The following is a 6,000-nucleotide window of genomic DNA, read 5'->3' as shown; positions in this document are numbered from 1 at the left end:
CCAATCAGATTCAAAGAAACTGAGAAAGGACGTCACAAATATCCAGAACCAACTAAAGGTTCAAAACAAAAGAAATATTCCTCTGAATGCTCAGTACCGAAGTACTGGTCAGCAGAGATGGAATCCCCAGCGGAATGTCCAGTGTGACTTCTGTGGGAAGAAAGGACACACCACAAAGGTGTGCTGACCAGTCAGTGAGAAATCCTAAACGGAAGGTCAGCTGTGACTTCTGTGGAAAGAATGGCCATACCATCCAAGTATGCCGCCATAAAATAAAATATGATGCTTTACCTGTTGAACCTAACAAGCAATGACCCAAAAAGAATTGGGTACCTAAAAGTAACTAGTTACAATGCAGGTAAGCCTGAGGTGTGCTGAGAAGTCAAAGATGTGGTATATTGACAGCGCATGCTCAAAGGCACATGACTGGTGATGAAACTCAGTTCATCACGTTTGAGCGTAAACGAGGAGCAAGCGTAAGTTTTGGAGACAACAAAAAGGGTAAGATAGTAGGGTCAGGAACCATCGGAGGTAATCCTACTATTGAGTCAGTCTCCCTAGTCAGCGGACTCAAATATAACTTACTCAGCGTAGCTCAGCTATGTGACAATGGGAGAAAAGTTATATTTGATGCTACTGGATGTAAAATATACGAGGGAAAAACAAATGAGTTAATTTTAACTGCCCCTCGGATTGATAATGTCTTTATGCTAGACTTAGAGAAAAAGTTTTCAAAAACTGTATGCTTAGTTTCAAAGGAAGAAAATTCCTGGCTATGGCACAGGAGACTTGGTCATGTACGCATGGACCTCCTGGCCAAATTAGCAAGAAAGCAATTGGTTGAGGGACTGCCTGAACTTAGATTTGAAAAAGATCAATTATGCCACGCTTGCCAAGCTGGAAAACAAACCAAACAATCTTTTCATAGCAAAAACATTGTCTCAACTAAGCGTCCGTTAGAATTACTACATTTGGATCTCTTCGGTCCAGTCCAGCCGCTGAGTCTGGGTGGAAGAAGATTTTCCTTGGTCATTGTAGATGACTTCTCTCGGTACACTTGGGTCATCTTGCTGAGTAGCAAGGATGAGACCTTTGAGACATTTTCAAATTTGGTTAGAAAACTTGAAAATGATAAAGACCTAAAACTGGCTCACATCCGAAGTGATAATGGTGGAGAATTAAAAAACCAACAGTTTGTTGAATTCTATGAAGCCAGCGGCATTGACCATAACTTTTCTGCTCCTAGAACGCCTCAACAAAATGGGGTTGTTGAAAGGAAGAACAGAACCTTGGTTGAAATAGCCAGGACAATGCTGAGTGAGCATAGGCTTCCAAAGTACTTTTGGGGAGAAGCTGTTAACACAGCGTGCTATATTCTTAATAGGGCTCTTGTTAGACCTATATTAAAGAAAACCCCCTACGAACTTTGGAAAGGATGAAAGCCCAACATTGGATACTTTCGTGCCTTTGGCTATAAATGTTTTATTTTAAACACTAAAGATAGCCTAGCTAAGTTTGACTCAAAAGCTGATGAAGCTATCTTTTTAGGCTACTCAACAAACAACAAAGCATACAGAGTTTTCAATAAACGAACTCAAGTTTTAGAAGAGTCAGTACATGTTGAGTTCGATGAAACTAACCCTGCAGGTAGATACCAGCCGCTGACCGAGGATGATCCACACTCAGCATCCGCTGATCAAGATACAGTCGCTGAGTCATTCCCTCAAGGGCTGACCAAAGGTAAAAGTGAACCTAATATTGTTTTCACTAACCAGTCTACACCTGTAGAGATTGTTGAAACACAGACAACACAAGACATCAATCTACCCAAGGAGATAAGGATTCCAAGAGGGCACTCAGAGAGTGCAATCCTTGATGCCGCTGAGAATACCCTGATGACAAGAAACCAACTCATGAGGTACCTCAACAATGTAGCCTTCGTCTCAGTTCAGGAACCCAAGAACTTCGCTGATGCTGAGGAAGATGAATTCTGGATGAGCGCAATGCAAGAGGAACTTGACCAATTCAGAAGAAACGATGTATGGGAGCTAGTGCCACATCCAAGGAGTCAGAAGACCATTGGAACAAGATGGGTCTTCCGTAACAAGCTAGATGAGCAAGGAAATGTAGTCAGGAACAAAGCAAGGCTTGTAGCTCAGGGCTACAGTCAGCAAGAAGGTATTGACTACGGTGAGACCTTTGCCCCAGTGGCAAGGCTAGAGGCTATTAGAATTTTATGTGCATATGCATCTTACATGAACTTTAAACTGTTTCAAATGGATGTTAAGAGTGCATTCCTTAATGGAGTTATAAACGAGGAAGTTTATGTTAATCAACCTCCAGGGTTTGAGGATCCTAAATTCCCAAACCACGTTTATAAACTCAAAAAGGCTCTGTACGGCCTCAAGCAAGCACCACGTGCTTGGTATGAGAGGCTGACCAGTTTCCTGCTGACTAGAAACTATGTTAGGGGTAAAGCTGATACAACCTTATTAATTAAGAGAAAGGGTAAAGATACCCTGCTGGCTCAAATATACGTTGATGATATTATTTTCGGTGCTACTAATGAGTCAATGTGCAAGGAATTTAGCAAGCAAATGCAGACTGAGTTTGAAATGTCGATGATGGGAGAACTCAACTTCTTCCTTGGACTTCAAATCAAACAAGGGAAAAACGGCATCTTCATCAGTCAAGCTAAATATGCCAAGGAGATATTGAAGAAATATGATCTTGAAAATTGCAAGCCAATATCCACTCCTATGGGCACTGACACTGTCCTCTGCGCTGACGAGAATGGTAAGTCGGTAGATAGCAAATTGTATCGAGGTATGATAGGCTCTCTACTTTACTTAACAGCAAGTAGACTGGACATTCAGTTCTCAGTATGCTACTGTGCTAGATATCAATCTAACCATAAGGAATCTCATTACATAGCTGTAAAAAGAATCCTTAGATATTTGCAAAGCTCAGTGAACGCAGGTTTATGGTATCCCAACACTCATGGCTTTACACTCGTTGGATACACTGACGCTGACTATGGTCGAGACAAGCTAGAACGGAAAAGCACCTCTGGAGGATGTCATTTCTTAGGAAGCTGTCTTGTATCCTGGTTCAGCAAGAAGCAGGCGTCAGTAGCCTTGTCTACCACTGAAGCTGAGTACATTGCTGCTGGTCACTGTGGTGCTCAAGTCCTATGGATTAAGCAACAGCTTGAAGACTATGGTGTTCAAACAAAGACAATTGAGGTCAAATGTGACAACAAAAGTGCAATTGATCTATCAAAGAACCCAATTCAACACAGCAGGATGAAGCATGTCAGCATAAGACATCACTTCATTAGAGACCATGTACTCAAGGGTGAGATAAAGCTGACCTATGTCCCAACGGATGAGCAGCTTGCGGATATCTTCACAAAGCCACTGGCTCGTGAACAGTTCAGCATACTGAGAGAAGCCATTGGTATGTTTAATCCTCTTCAGTAAATTCCTGTTCTAAAATGTAAATTTATGCTGAGTGAATTACTATGCTGAATGATTTATGCAAATGCATGCTGAGTGATTGTTATGCTAAGTACTTAACGCAAAATACATATCAATACTGAGTAAATATGCACACCGAGTAGTAATCTCAAACTGAGAAATCATCCTTTCATATACTACTGACCACTCAGAATATAAAACGCTTAGTATTCTAAACGCTGAGTGTTAGATCCGTTGCATTAAATGTAAAAGCACGCGAATAGCCACCTAAGATGACGTATGTGCCGAATGTGTCATAAAAGCCAGGATCTTTGTCGGTTGACAATCCCAAGGCAAAACTGACACATGGATTCGATAAGATCCACTTTTCACCGCTATAAATAATGGGTAAATCCCCATTTTTTATTTTCTTTACACTTACCGAATTTTCTGGCAAAGCATTCTCTCTCTAAGACTCTCAAAACCTCCCAATCTTTTTCTGAAACAATGACTAGAGTTTCCGTCAACATCTCTGGTGCCGGTCACCCTAAGACCAGCTCCGATGAACCCTCCAGGCAAACTACTATGCCTGAAACCACCAAGGTCACTACGCCGAGCAAAGGCAAAGCTGGCCAAGCTACCTCAACTAAGGGTAAGCCGACCAAGGCCAGAACCTATACCAAGGTATTTGAAGACATTAGCGAATGGAAAGTAGACTTCTCACGATGGGTTTCTGAGGCCTTCGTGACATCCGAGCAACCCTTCTGCGAATGGATATCGAAGAATGGCTGGACAGAGCTGTTCTCCATTAGAGATCACACCTATCCTGACCTAGTAAGGGAGTTCTACCACAATCTCCGAGTTGCTAATGATAACCAGGACTATCTGGTAACTGTGGTAAAGGAAAAGACCATTTTCATAAACCCTACTTATCTCGCTAACTTGCTGAAGTTAAAGAATGAGGGAACAAAACTGAGGAGATCTGGGGATCACGAAGGAACTGGGTACGATACCACCTTTTGTAAGCCCGCTGGCCACTCTGGAGAAGTCTCAAGCACCTCAATGGGTCAGCACCAAAAGATGGCTCACTATCTACTGACCTTCTTCATTTATCCAAAGATCAACTGCACTACCTCAGCAATGAATTTTGAGCAATGCTTCATATGGCATATGCTGACGTACAAGCCGATCAACATGCCAGTATTTTTGATTGATGGCTTCCAAAGGAGCACTGGAACTCTCAGGCTGGGATCGCTCATCACTAGAATCCTCTTAGATCATCAAATTGATCTATCTGAGGAAACTAAGGCTAGAGGATCAGAGATAACCGCGGCTTCGCTGAGGGCTTTGAAGTTCAATCAGCCACTAAAGAAAGGAAAAGTTACTGCTGAACAACAAGCTGAGGAAACAGCTCCAAAGCAAAGCACAAGGACAAAGGCTCCAGCTGCCCGAAAGAGGAAAGCTGTCGGGACACCTTCGAAGAAAGCTGAGCCTATGACAAAGAAGTAGAAGTCAGCTGAGAAAAGGAGCAGGCAAGATGAGCCTGAAATTGAGGAAAGAACAAATGCTGATGAGCAACCTCAAAAGAAGCAGAAGTCTTCTACACTGACTCCTATTGATGCTATTCCTACTGACGTCATTGTTCCTGGTGATTCTCACTACACACAGTGTCTAGGAACTGTAGCTGAGCATCAAGAAGATGATGTGCATCTGGACGATCAGTTCATTGCACAAGTTGAGGAAGAGTTAGATGGCGATAGTGAAGAAGATGAAGAACAAGAAGAAGAAGGCGGTTAGGATGACGCTGAGGACACTGAGGAGACAGCTAGTGAGTTGGCTGCTGGAAATGAACAAGAACCTGACCAATCCAATGTTAATCAAGAACAAGAACAAGCTGACCAGCTTAATGCTGATCAAGAGGAAACTTCTCCCTCTCACTCAGGAGAATCTATATAAGCTGACACTCCTCCTCCAAGAAGAAGATTAATCAAGGCAAGTCAGAAGTCTGTCATTGACCCTCCTGTTCAGAAACCAACTGTTCCTGACTTTGTTATCCAGAAGCCGACCCAAGACCCTTCTAAACTCGAGCTAAAATTTTTCAGAAAACAACCATCTTCTACTCCATCGGCTTCCCTTGAAAAGCAAGCCTCTGTTTCTTCACCAAAGGAACACGCCGACTTGAATGCTTCTGCTAACTCTACAAGCCAAGTGGAGCCAATTCCCGTCAATGCTGTTACAACAAGCATTGTGCTAACTTAGGACATTCCTGCTCCAGTCAGTACAGACAGCATTCAGATTACTTCTTCTCCAATCAACACTTCTGCCGATCAATCAGCTTTACCTGAGACTCAAGTGCAGATTGGAAACACACTTCCAGTCACTGACCATGTTATACCCTTGACTCCTCTTCCAACCGGTCATACTGAGGAAGCTAGGCAAGTTCATGAAGGCTCTCTCAGCTACTTACATGCCACTGAGCCTGGAAAAAGAATCATCGACTCGGTGCAAACTTTAATCAAAGACCTTCATCAAACCACTCCAC

This window comes from Euphorbia lathyris, chromosome 10, assembly GCF_963576675.1.
Source record: "Euphorbia lathyris chromosome 10, ddEupLath1.1, whole genome shotgun sequence".
Taxonomy (NCBI): Eukaryota; Viridiplantae; Streptophyta; class Magnoliopsida; order Malpighiales; family Euphorbiaceae; genus Euphorbia; species Euphorbia lathyris.
The sequence above is the reverse complement of the archived record's forward strand: the minus strand, read 5'-3'. Positions refer to the sequence as shown.